Source organism: Diceros bicornis, chromosome 27 (assembly GCF_020826845.1).
Source record: "Diceros bicornis minor isolate mBicDic1 chromosome 27, mDicBic1.mat.cur, whole genome shotgun sequence".
In the NCBI taxonomy this organism is placed as follows: domain Eukaryota; kingdom Metazoa; phylum Chordata; class Mammalia; order Perissodactyla; family Rhinocerotidae; genus Diceros; species Diceros bicornis.
The window spans coordinates 19,406,131-19,419,697 of record NC_080766.1 but is presented as its reverse complement, the minus strand read 5'-3'; the positions used below and the strand labels follow the sequence as shown (position 1 = coordinate 19,419,697).

General features: G+C 39.2%; 1 long non-coding RNA gene across 7 annotated transcripts in view; it reads right to left on the bottom strand.

The window, feature by feature from the left end:
- Positions 1-13,567, bottom strand: part of LOC131392784 (uncharacterized) — a 124,629-nt gene extending 111,062 nt beyond the window's left edge. For 6 of the 7 annotated variants that reach the window (XR_009215774.1, XR_009215778.1, XR_009215773.1 and 3 more), the window contains exon 1: positions 13,089-13,567. This is a non-coding gene — a long non-coding RNA (uncharacterized LOC131392784). The remainder of the gene's footprint in view (positions 1-13,088) is intronic. The other variant, XR_009215779.1, reaches the window with a different exon arrangement.

Here is a 13,567-nt window from a genome sequence, read left to right as displayed (position 1 = left end):
TGATTATGGAGGCTGAGAAGTCCCATGATCTGCCATCTGCAAGCTGGAGACCCAGGCAAGCTGGTGGTGCTGTAAATTCCAGTTTGAGTTTGAAGGCTTAAGAACCAGGGGACCTGATGGTGTAATCCCAGTCCAAGGCAGGAGAAAACCGATGTCCGAGCTCAAGCAGGCAGGCAGGAAGGGAACAAATTCTCCCTTCTTTTGCTTTTTGTTCTTTTCAGGCCCTGGATGGAATGGATGGTGCCCACCCACACTGGGGAGGGCAAACTTTACTGGACTCACCAATTCAAATGCTAATCTCATCTGGAAACACCCTAATAGGTACACCCAGAAATAATGTTTAATCTGGGCACCCTGTGGCCTAGTCAAGTTGACACATAAAATTAACCATTATACCTTCTCAGGAAGTTTATTTAGCACATCTTTTTTTTTTTTTAATTTATTTTATTTTTTTATTGTGAAATTTTTGTTGTGCATTATTGTTTATCAGTCACCATATAAGTAGCACATCTTTTCTTTCCCAAATTATTCAACCCTGCCCTCTCTACTTGATCCTTCCCATCTACTTTTGGATGTGTTTAAGTGTCTCTCATCTTAAAATAGCAATGACAAAAACTATATGACATTGAAATTTTTTTCTTTCTTTTTTTTTTTTTTATTTGTGAGGAAGATCAGCCCTGAGCTAACATCCGTGCTAATCCTCCTCTTTTTGCTGAGGAAGACCAACTCTGAGCTAACATCTATTGCCAATCCTTCTCCTTTTTCTCCCCAAAGCCCCAGTAGATAGTTGTATGTCATAGTTGCACATCCTTCTAGTTGCTGTATGTGGGCCGTGGCCTCAGCATGGCCGGAGAAGCGGTGCGTTGGTGCGCGCCCGGATCTGAACCCGGGCTGCCAGTAGTGGAGTGCGCGTACTTAACTGCTAAGCCACGGGGCCGGCCTGAAATTTTATTTCTTATGAAATGTCTTTTCCTATCTTTTTTACCTTTTGTGTTCTTAGGTATGACCTCAAATTTTTTTCCAGGTCATCTGGTATTCATCCCACATCCATTTTATTCCCAATTCCTCAAACAGCAGAACTAGTAGGACCTTAATGACTGAGTTAAGTAAACTGGAAATTTACTCTCTGTGCATACTTGGAACCATGGTGTGTGGAAAATTGCTCATAGGTTATATTACTAGAATTAAATATTCATTGACTAAGTGCCTATTATGTGCTGGGCATTGTTATTGGAGCTGGGGACACATTGGTGAATAGAACAGGCAAGCTCCTTGTTCTTATAAACTTAAATTCTCTGGAGTAGGTGGAGGGAGGGGAAAAATAAACAAACAAATACTAAATATGTACTAACATGCATAGATACATTCAAAAAAGATGTATGAAAAAATGATTGAATAGGTAAATAAGAAAGCATCATATGAGGGCCGGCCCCATGGCTTAGCGGTTAAGTGCACGCGCTCTGCTACTGGCGCCCCAGGTTCCGATCCCAGGCCTGCACCGACGCACCGCTTCTCCAGCCATGTTGAGGCTGCGTCCCACATAGAGCAACTAGAAAGATGTGCAACTACGACATACAACAATCTACTGGGGCTTTGGGGAGAAAAAAGGAGGAGGATTGGCAAATGGATGTTAGCTCAGAGCTGGTCTTCCTCAGCAAAAAGAGGAGGATTAGCATGGATGTTAGCTCAGGGCTAATCTTCCTCAAAAAAAAAAAAACCATCATATGATGATAGTGCTGGGCAGAGAATTAAAATAACAGTGATGTGCTGGAGATACTGGAGATTGGCTGGGTAGTCACTTTAGATTGGGTTGTCGGGCACAGGTTATCTGAACAGGTGACATTTAAGTTGAAATCTGAATGGTTGAGCAGAGAAAGTATTTGAGGCAGATGGAACAGCTTGTTCAAAGCCCCAAGACAGGAACAGAAAGAAGGCCAGAGTAGTCAAAGTGTGGTGCACAAGAAAGTGGGGTGATTGAGATCAGAAATACAGGCAAGTCCCTAGGGCTTTGTAAGGCGTGGAAGGAATTTGGATTTTCTCCCAAGAATGATGAGAAGCCAATGGCAGGTTTTAAGGAGGGTAGAGGGAAGCTGATTTATGCTTTGCTGCATGAAGAATAGATTGCAGTGGGGCTGGAGTGGAAGCACGGGGATCAGTAAGAGTGCTATGGTAGTAGTCCAGGCAAGACGTGATGGTAGCTTTGATCGGTGCTAATAGCAGAGACGGAAAGAAGTAGACCTAATGAAATTGCTGGGTCAATGTGTACGTGGTTTTTCAATTTGGCAAGTTGTTCCCCAAAAAGATTTTACTAATTTACTCTCCTCAAATGGCATATGAGAGTATATAATAATAAAGTAAACCTGGAAATTGTCTTAGAGATCCAAACTTCAGTTTTATATAAGATGAAAACTAGGCCCACTGATCTCACATTCATTAGTTCAAGATGACAAGTTTCTGTCCTAGGAAGGAACCCCAGGCATCTGCCAAGTCTGGTAATCTATTATACACCACAATGTTTTCTCAGCATTTCTCTTCTCTATGCTGTGTGTTCTTTTGTTTGACACTCCTCTGCATCACCTCTCAGAGGAGTTATGTATGCATGTGTTTATGTTCTATTTCTTCTTTTAGATTATGAACTCTGAGGGCAGGCAGAATCTGTCAACCTATGTTGTAGTGTTCAGCAAGACTGGTGCATTAGAATCACCCACGATCACATGAGCAAATCACTGAAAAAAGAAACTGATCCTTCATTATGTTTATTTTTCTACTACAATTTGGTCACTGAGAGTAGTGAATCCTAATAGTTCTACCATGATTATTATCTGTACTCACATTTCAGATACTATTAGGGAAAGAATCCAAAGAATAACTTATAGTTGTATATAGTGGAAAAGATTTGGAATTCAGATTCAGAGACTTTGGATTCAAGTTTTGGCTTTGCTTCTTTCTCACAGTGTGACCTTGGGCCTTTGTTTCTTCAACTGTAAGCCAGGTTAATAATAGGTACATGTCTTACCTAGGTCAGAAGATTTTGTGAGATTCCGAACGTTATATGTGAAAAGAACTTGTGAACTCTAAAGTACACTTAAGTGCTACTATTTAATAAAAGCTATAGTTGACTGAGCTCTTAATTATGCTGCAGATACTGTTCTAAAAGTTTTGCATGAATCAACTTATTATTCCTCATGACACTCTTCTGAGGCCAGGGCTGTTACTATACTTATTTTTCAGATGAAAAAATGAAGGAGAGATTAAATAACTTTTCTAAGGTCACACACCCAGTAAATGACAGAGCCAGGACTTGAAGTCAGGAAATTTGACTGTACAGTCCCTGCTTTTCATCACTGTGCTTTGTTAGTGCTCTGTGAAGTTGACACTATTAAAGTATTCAGAGCACTTGTATTAATACAAAATATAGACCACGCACTGTGCTAAACACTGAGGGTACAATAAGGAAAGGGCAGAGTTAGTCATAGCCTTTACTATTTGTCTAGGTGACAAGTTGTTTTTCTTTAAACAAAGAAAGTAATTCATGCTTGAACAATTGTAATGGCCCTTTACTCAATTAGTATGTATGAATTAACAGATAATGAGTCAACATAATATAAAATAGCACACAATTTTTACATAATCATTCTATCAGTAAATATTCTTTACTAATTGGGCTATATTTTTTTTTTTCAGAAAATAACTGTTTTAACATTCCAAAGAAATTAATTTTCTTTCAAATATACAAACAATTATTTTAGTTTTCTTTCTTAGTATTAGTGGATTTTCAAACACATTCAAGACTTCAATCATGTTGGAAGACCTCAGCTAATGGGACACCATTTTCATTGTCAATTTAGTGGTCAAAGTGACTTTTACTTAAAGAATTCTAAAATAAACATGTGGGTTTAATAATTGTATATTTTTATAACTATACTACCTTGGAAACCGGATTTCTACAGCTTGATACAAGATCTCATCTTAAGTGCCTAATGGAGGCATGATTTTTAGAATATTTAAAAGATTTTCTTAGTTCATGTCTTACAAATTCAGTCTTTTTTTGCACAAATTTTTCTGTGACACAACAGATGATCATGCAAGGCCATTTATGTAAGTGAATTGCTCAGTGATATTATCAGCCAAAATTGTAGGTTGAGGTCAAGTGATGTCAAGTCATTATTTAAAGAAACAAAGACAAAGGGAAAAAGACAAATTGTAGAGGAGAAATTTAATACATTTTGGCAACATAAGTAGGAAGGTCAGTAAAGGACACGAAGCTAGCGTGATGTCATTATAATTGGCTTCCCTTCAGAAGTGGCAAGGTGGCAGTTAGCCAAAAAGGCACTTTGATGTTGTTTGTTTATATATTGCTATTTAGCTATCCTTATCCAGAAGTGGAGATTACAACAGATAATTTTATGGTGGATGACTGAATATTGTGGTTATTGCCTTATTTTAAACTTTGTTTCTGAAATGCAATGACCAAATCTTATTTAGAGCTTTCATTTTTAAGATGCATTTTCTCTGTGCTTGCAGATCTGTAGGCTCCTCCACAATCCAGACGGGTCCAACTGCTGCAGAGATATTTATTTGATGTAGTGATATGGACGTAGATGTTGAGTTCAGACAAAGCATTTAGGGAAGATTCCCATGATGTTTTAAAATTATGAAATGATCAGATCTCTGCAGCATCCTATCCAGCTTCATGGGTGGTATTTATGTCATGCCTATAGAGGGGGAGAAAGGAGCCAGCTGGAAGGATGTTTTCCTTTTTCAGTCTCTCATTGGATAGCATTATGCACTTCCCCCCCCTGCAGACCATGGCCACCTAAATAACTCTTACTCTATTGGCTAAATCACATGTATTTAGCAACTGATAGCTTCCTATTGGTTAGAGGTTTTAGGTGAAATTTTTGTTGCATGCAGATATTATAAAGCAAACCTTTCCAATAGAAATATAATGCAAGCCACAAATACGAGTACATGCTATTTTAAATTTTCAAATAGCCACATTAAAAAAAAAGTTAAAATTAATTTAATGATATATTTTCTTTAATGCAATATCCAAAGTATTATCATTTAAAAATGTAATCAGGGACTAGCCCTGTGGCCTAGTGGTTAAGTTCAGCGTGCTCCACTTCAGCAACTCAGGTTTAGTTCCTGGGCACGGACCTACACCACTTGTTGGTGGCCATGCTGAGGTGGTGACCCATATACAAAACAGAGAAAGATTGGCACAGGTGTTAGCTCAGGGCAAATCTTCCTCAAGCAAAAAAAGAGGAAGATTGACAACAGATGTTAGCTCAGTGTGAATCTTCCCCAGCAAAAAAAAAAAAGTAATAAAAAACAGCCCCAATGCTGTATCTGGTCTTGAGACTACAACTGATACTTATTGTCTTACTCCTCTTCTACCCATTCTAGATTCCCTTCACCCTTGGTTAACACTTTTGGTAGTCTAGGTGGCTTACCTAGTGGGTGATCCTGACCATGTCCTTCTCAGGCCATGCAGTAGCCTAACTACTCACTGTCAAATCTAGACAGAGGCATGTACTTGGTGTTTCCCACTGTTGGCTCACTCTTATCTCCAAAGGTGAAGCCACCAACCTGGGGAGGGATAGGAGTCTGCTAAATGCCAAGTTTCCTAAGTTTCTGTGAAGAAGGACTGGTTGAATCATTAACACATAATATTTCCTTGGTATTGCATGGTAATTCTTCATGAATTCTTGACCTCTTCTTCAGTTACTGGAGCTCCATATGAGAGGTTGGGGTAGATCTTGAAGAGGGACATGTGTTGTCTTGAAAGGCAGAAGTCTCTGCATTGTCCTCAAGTAAGGGGAGAATGCTAGTTTTTAACAAGGAGGAATGGATCATTTCTGATGGGCCCAGAAGGGTCAAGAGAATCTGGATATTCAAGATTTTTGAGTGCAAAGACCTAGATGTTCCCATTCCAGGTTTACTGACTTAGGTCCTCGAATCCAGGAAATGCCTATTTTAGAATCTAACCTTCTCTAGAATTCTGCTAACTTTATAATTCAGTTCTGGGAAAGAGCCTCAGCTTTCTATGCCTTTCAGCTACAGTAGAGCAGAGATTATTTATGTGTTGCTGAGGAATCCCTCTGGTTTTCACACTTTACCTTGAATTGGTGATTAATTATCTCCTGCTTTTTACCATTATTCTCCTATGAGTTAATAGCCCTCAGCAACAGCCATTCCTTCCACAGTCCCTAAAATTACTACTTGCTCCAAATCTCTCAAATCCTTGAGATGTTGCCTGTAGCCAGTGCTTTCTCTTCCTATCCTGTTCACCCCAGGTGAAGTCTCTACAATTGCGTTGTTATAGTGTGCCAGGGGCTATTAGCACTCCACCTATCACCAGTGTTGGGGTCCTCTTACGGTAGCCATAAGCAGATGATTCAGAATCAAAATCCCATTTTAGAATCTGCTTCTTAGGACCACTCCTGACTTCTACCGCTTTAGGTCAGCATTCCTGGAAGCAGACTTTAAGAAGTGGGATTAGGCAAAGGGAAAGACTGAAACTGTCTTGTAGTTGCAATAAAGAAGCTCTGGAGTTTATATAGCTCTTTAGAATTGTCCCTAATTGAGGCCTGGGGGACTGGTCCTTTTACTCCCCTCCTCCAGTTCCCTACACCACCAGTTAGCCAGTCACTGGATGTGGACTGCCCCTGGGGAGGGGCATAACCTTGGGTTAGGTGGCTCCCAAATTCCAGGAGAGGAACTCAGCTATTGTTACTGAACCAAGTGGGCTCACCTCCTGATGAGTTAAATAAGACTCTACACCAGGGAAGTTGTCTCACAAAGTAAAGTGTACTTGCAACAAATAGGAGGCTGTGAGGAATCATTTCCAAAGTCATGGTGTCCCTGAACAGAGGGAAGGAGGAACTCTTATTTGGTTAGGGAATGAATATTCAAAAGGGAGAGGCTGGTACACTGCAGATTATGGTAATGAGGCTTAATCTCTTGAAGAGATCTTCGCATTAAAAATAAGGCAAGGTCATGAGCATGGCTCTTGTAGGGAGGCTTGGTTAGCTTCAGGGTTGTTGCTAGTTGTGTTTCCTTAACAAACAAAAAACAACTTGGACAAACAGTTAAATGCTTCCAAACCCACCCTTAAGTTCCTTGGGGCATGAGTCAGTGACAAATGCCCCCTCTTGTTTTATCCTGCTCCTCATTCTTGAGGGGCACAGGTCAAAGGTCCATCTTCTGTAACTGCTTCCTGCTGAGTATGGGTGTTGTCAAAGGGACTACTAGAGGAGCAGAATTTACAGCTAATTTTCAAATAGGTTTGCAGGTCACCAGAGGCATAGCTCTGAATTGTTCGTAAAAGATAGGCCTATATTGTGGAAGCAAGCAATCAGGTATTTAATAAGCATTTCTATGGAAACAAAAGAAAAACAAAGTTAATGGTTGGAGCAAGTTATAAACCAGTTTCCCACTTCAGAGGACAGCCAGTTAAGTGCAGGTTTAGTTCTCAGTGATTCCAAATGAAAAATAATGGGAAAATTGAAAACGTTAGTTCAGAGATTTGTAGCCAGATATTTCAGGAGACTATACGAACTCAGGATCCAGTCCAGTTAACAGATATAAAACAAAAACCTCAAAGATAACTCACAGAACTAGGATCTAATATCCACAAATGTGTACTATAGTTTCCACTGAAATAATTTTTCTCTCTAAAATCACCCTCATTTTTATCAAAGATAGCCAAACTAAGACTAACTAGTTTGTAAAGTAAGTTTAGTTTCAATAAATTTGGCCCAATTATTTACATAAGTACAGCAAGAATAGCAATTGATCATACAGGCTCTTTTAAATCTGCTTTGCTGGAACCTTTTATAAGGAATCTCAGATTGAACTTCAAAGGCCTCTCGAGGCCAGGAAAGCCAAGCCAAGGATTTTGTCATCAGACTTTGCCTGCAATACCTACAGATTTGAGTGAATTCCTCTCTTCTTGAGGTCCCCCAAAATATTGAGGTTCCTTGCACCTGCCAGCTAAGTGATACTCCTTACTCACCCAGGTAAGATTGCTTGGAACTTCTGTAAACAAGGTATCTGGCCAACATTTCCAAGTGGCTTTATTCCAGAAAGTCAACTTTTCTTCCTCAAAAGATGTCTTGTCATATCTGAGTCTGTATGTTTCTCTTAAATATGACATTCCAGTCAAAGCCTTCATAGAACAGATTCTTATTGAACTTATGCAAATAACTATATTTCCAGGAAATAAGAATATTCACTTACTGAGAGTTTCTAAATTCTGGAGGGATCAGGTAGAGAGAAAAAGATAAATGTTTCAATTCTACTTGCAAAGGTATAATTAATCACATTGCTGTAAGTCACAGTTAGCTTGGAAGAGAAAAGAAAAGAAGTTTCCTTAAATCTGAAAAAAAAACCCCAAACAGTTAAAAAATCAGCAATATTTCAAATGAAGTTATAAAAATTATAATCATCCTCATCAGTTCATTCTGTGCTGTGCAATTGATTCTTGATCTTAATCTTCTGTTAGCAGTTTTATGGGGCCATTAGTTTCTCCCCTAGAGTTTTGCAATTTCTTACCTAGTTCAGTTCTATAATCTGAAAGTTTATCAGAAACCTGTATTGTAGAGTAAGTGCCAGAGTACTTTCCATGAATTTCTCTGAAGATGAAACGTATTTTGCAAAAGCATCAAACAATAACTGTCTGTAAAAAACAAGACCCCAAAATGGCAATTGACAAATTAGTTTTGTGACATACAATATTTCAAAATAATAACCAGAACCAGACTGATAACTAGGACAGATCAGAATTTCAGTAATGTTATTCAATTTCAAAACATCTATGTCAATAACATCCACCCACATAATACCACCTAAGAAGGTTTATCATCACTTATTTGATAATGCTTTCCCTGTAATTTAACATACTGAATAAGCCTAATAAGTTTAGTATCTTCTTCCTTATAGGAAGAGAGCAAATTTCTTTGAGAAGTCACAGGGCACTTTGAAAATTCTCAAAGAAAAAAGTCAAAAGAAAGTCTTTATTTAATACTGTATGATCTCACTCATTAAGTAGTAGATAAAAACAACAACAAACAAACATATAGAGACAGAGATTGGATTGGTGGTTACCAGAGGGGAAGAGAGAGGGAGGAGGGCAAAAGGGATAATTAAGCACATGAGTGTGGTGATGGATTGTAATTAGCATTTTGGTGGTGAACATGAGAACATGATGTAATCCATGCAGAAATAGAAGTATAATGATGTACACCTGAAATTTATACAATGTTATAAACCAATGTTACCACAATAAACAAAAAAAATAAAAAAAAGAAAGACTTTATTTAAGATATGAATTTTGGGGAGCTTGTCAAAAGTGTCAAAAGGTTTCAAAACACTTGATTAGATAAGATCAAGGGTTTGCTGATCTTGTTGCTGTGAAACAATGCTTATTTATCCATTCAAAGTGACAACAGAAACAGTCAAGGGCAAACAATGCATTCAAACAGTCCAAAGAAGCATTAACAGAGAGACTTCAGTCTTTTTGAACATAGGAAACTATTTTAACAATATATACGTTTTCTGTCTTTTAGGTAGACTTACTCAAAGGTAAAGAAAAACTTTTATAACCTCTCAGAGGAAAAGTTCAAGAAAAATTATCCTTTTAAGAGAAGACTAAATTTTAATTTTGCACCAGCTTACTTTGGACATTAAAGCTCATTTACTTAATTGGATTTAGTTTATTCTTAGCCAACCTGACCATGTATAAAACTCCTCAGGGTTTTACATTCACAAACTTTCTGTCACTTACTTTTTACGTTTAGAATTTGTCCCATGTCTTCCTTTCTCCCCTTCTAGTCCTTTAGGACAAATTTATCTTTCTTAACCAAACAAAAATATTTCCATTTTTCATACCTTCTTTACTAAAAAACATATCTTACTTTTCTTGAATACACATTTTCCTTATTAATTTCCAGTAGCTTTAATCACATATTAGAATTTTAAATCCTTAGAAACCTTAATTTTTAACCAAAAACTAAGAAGTAAGCAATTATAAACTTTCTTTTACATTAGCATTTCATGGCTTGGCAAATGTATAAATACCTTTTATAATTTTTAAAAAATACGTTACTTCATAGTACAATCTTTTAATAAAACACAAGATATGTTTACTAATAGACCCAAAACACCTTTTAGTTTTTCTGTAGTAAGCTAAAAGTAGGTAAACTTAGATATGTTTAGCAATAATGTTTCAGTACTTCTTATTTGAAAATGACCCAGATACTCAACAAACTTTTATCATTAACTTAATTTAGCTAAACTCTAAATTTTTAAGTTACCAAAAGGAATTTGGAAGCTGTTTTTTTCAAGTATACAGACCATAAAACATAATTATTGTACCCAAAAACTCTCACTTATTTTCATCTATCTAAATCATTTGTTTCCAACAATTGTCAATCAAACCAACAAACTTAAACCAGCTTTCATTTACCAAAGATAAATTTATATCATGTTAACTTGAAAGACATTTGGATTAATTTCTATTACATTTAGAATTTATGTAAGTGCCTACTTGAAGCCAATTAAACAGAACACTTAATTTTGACCATACCATCCAGAGGTAAAATATCACACATATGTAACATACATAAAGATACACGTACACAGAGTTTCCACAGCTATGGTTTTAAAATTACTGCCATGAATCAGGTACAGTAATACAAAGCTCCCTGGTTACGAATCCAAATTTTTGTTTTAAGCCTTTTTACTAATATTTGTGAAGATGCTTGAGATGCTAGATTTTTGGCCAGGGGCGCTCCTATGGCCGTTTTTCTGGCCTTTTTACTTTTTTTTTTCTTCAGTCTTAGGAATTGATGATAAGCTAGATAACACTTCCCAGAGAGGCAATAATCCTTTCTGAGATAAAGGAACTGGGTGGAATCTGAACTGCCTCTAGGATGCTTTTACCAGAAAAGCACAGTAAACAAGAGTAAGGTTATTATGCAGATTTAAGGCCTCCCTTTCTGCATTGATAAGTTTCTAGAGACGAGGTCATCTCCCTTCTTCCCAGTACAGAGAGGGATTTACCTTTACAAATGGAGATTTCCCTTACAAATGTAAATGTTTGTTAAACAGCACTTTGATTAGAATGGGCTTAGCAAGGACCCTCCCAGTTTATCTGATACCCAGAGTTATCTATTGTGATGGCTTGTCCTGAGGACAATCCTCTTATCTTAAATTCTTTCAGGCAGTGAGTTGTGGGGGAAGTCAAGTCGTCCCTCAGGGTCCTCTGTTCCAAAAACAATCAAGGTAAAGAGACACATTTTGAGGTGGCCAACCTTGAGCCCCCACACATACATATAGACACACATGAACACACAGGTAGACACAGACAGAGGCGTTAAATTTTTGTCATGAATCAGGTGCAATACAAAACTCACTAATTTCTGAGAAACATTTGCGTTTCAAAGACTGCCTCTTAGGTTCTAGAGAAGATGGGAGCAGAAAACCCACATCATAAAGTCACAGAGAAAGCAGTCAAAGTTTTCTTTAAGATGGAGTTTCTGCAGTATAACCCATCCAATTGAAAGTGTTTCCAATTAGTTAAAATGCACCCAAGGGGTGAGTCTCCATGGATGCTTGGGGCATTCCCCATGGGTGTAAAGCTGGGTGTCCGACTGACAGCAGGCTGGAAAAGCGTGTTGAGCCCATCTTCAGGCGTTAATATAGCTATAACATTTAGTCAAGTCCCACTTAGCCTAGGGAAATTAGTCCCCGAGCCAGCACAAGGCAAGCCAGAGAGGCCAGAGGCAAAAGCCTAGAGTGGGTTGGGGGCCAGGGCTCCCTTTGCTGGGGTTGAGAGTTAAGTCCCTGGCAAAAGGTTTTCAAGTTCTCAATTTTACAGAAGGTCCAGGTTATGTTCAGGTCCAGCCTGAACTTAACCTCAACTTGCTGACAAAAGAGGGGGTGACAAATGAGAGGAAAAAGAAGGGGAAAAGGTGATCAGGCCTTGCCCTCATGGCCTCTTCCCAAGGATTATCAAGATAAGGGTCACACAGACAACAGTTCCCATGCTGAGGCAACACAACCCTGAATGACAGTTTACAGAATATAGATCTCTTGTCCCCATAACTGAGCAGATTGTCAGTCAAATGACTGACCTAGGGGCCAACCTGGAATCACTCCAGGTGCCCACAAACCAGAGGAGAGCTTCCAGAGGTGGAGCACAGACTCTCTGAAACCAGAAGCCAGAGGAGAGCTTTCACTAAGACCATGAGAGGAGGATGAGACTCCAAATTTGATGAAGTTCTTAAGACTAGTCATTGCAAGAGCTCTCTGACTGTGGATTCTAGTGTCTTTTCTTATGGTCTGTTTCCAACCTCCTGGGACACATCTGTAATGGTTAGTGGTGACACAGATGCCACAAGGTTGTGCCCAGAGGAAATGTAGCACCCTAATAGCCTGAAACTAGACCTAGGCCATGTAACTAAAGCCTTAAAGGGAAAAGAAAACGGGTTGACACTGGGTGAAACCACTGATAAGGAGGGCAAGGAAAAAAGAAAGACCTAGGACTCCAGAAAAGCCAGACTGTGGAAAATGTGGAGCATCCTTGACAAAAACACTAATGTCAAGTGTCCTCGACCAAAACACACAAACAAACAACAAAAAAAGACAGGCTCAGCAACTCCAGAAGCGTTTAACCCCATCCAAGGGGACCCCTCCTCTGATCACCAGCACAACACAAAGACAGACTCAGTGACCTCAAGGGGCTCCAAACCCCCACCTCATCACTCCAGATGAGATTCAATCTCCAGAGGGGATTTGACCCCTAGACAGACAGACTCAGTGCACTCCAGACAAGATTCAATCTCCAGATGGGGTTTGACCCGTAACTAGTCACCAGGGATTGCTCCCATTTTGCTAGAAATGAGCATCAGCACTTCGGGAGTGGCTGGGTGGTGCAATCCTTCCAAACAGAGGGGACTCTCACTCCTCTGAGCCAGGCTACCTCTGAGTGGGGACTCGAACATCAAGCCAGGCCACAACAAACAGGCTTTCTGAGACAACTGAAGAAAATAACTCTCATAGCCATGCCATGGGGTTGGCACCACTCACCTCCACGGAGTGATCCTCCGAACAAAGTGCTCAGTTCAACGGCTGGGTCTCCCAATGGGGCAGCAACGTCAAGCCAGCAGCACAGGCACCACAAAGGGGTATGTCCCCTCTGGGTCACCAATTTGTTACCAAACCAAGTGGGCTCACCTCCTGATGAGTTAAATAAGACTCTACACCACTGCAAGTTGTCTCACAAAGTGAAGTGTACTTGCAGCAAATAGCAGGCCATGAGGAATCATCTCCAAAGTCATGGCATCCCTGAACAGAGGGAAGGAGGAACTTCTATTTGGTTAGGGAATGAATATTCAAAAGGGAGAGGCTGGTACACTGCAGATTATGGTAATGAGGCTTAATCTCTTGAAGAGATCTTCGCATTAAAAATAAGGCAAGGTCATGGGCATGGCTCTTGTAGGGAGGCTTGGTTAGCTTCAGGGTGGTTGCTAGTTGTGTTTCCTTAACATAAAAAAAACAA